Below are 229 nucleotides of genomic sequence, written 5' to 3'. Positions count from 1 at the left end.
ACCTTGTCTCTTACGTTTTACTATCTTTACTATTATATGCTCTCGGCTTTTCCGTTTTCATTCCGCTTTCGTAGTATTTCAGTCAAGTCTTTGTGAAATGCCACCTGTTATGTCAATTCCCTCTCGCATTCTACGTTTACTTTTGAGTAGAATGATAATTTTCTATTTCGTTCCTTTAAGCAGTTTTCCCTTTCATTTCCACACTCCGTTATCGGCTAGCATTTTTTTA

At 36.2% G+C, this 229-nt stretch overlaps 1 protein-coding gene across 1 annotated transcript in view; it reads left to right on the top strand.

Moving 5' to 3' along the window:
• Nucleotides 1–229, top strand: part of LOC119593593 (adhesive plaque matrix protein-like) — a gene marked incomplete at its 3' end in the record, with an annotated part of 20,602 nt that overhangs the window by 653 nt on the left and 19,720 nt on the right.

The sequence above is a fragment of the Penaeus monodon genome, chromosome 32, assembly GCF_015228065.2.
Source record: "Penaeus monodon isolate SGIC_2016 chromosome 32, NSTDA_Pmon_1, whole genome shotgun sequence".
NCBI lineage: Eukaryota > Metazoa > Arthropoda > Malacostraca > Decapoda > Penaeidae > Penaeus > Penaeus monodon.
The sequence above is the reverse complement of the archived record's forward strand: the minus strand, read 5'-3'. Positions and strand labels throughout refer to the sequence as shown.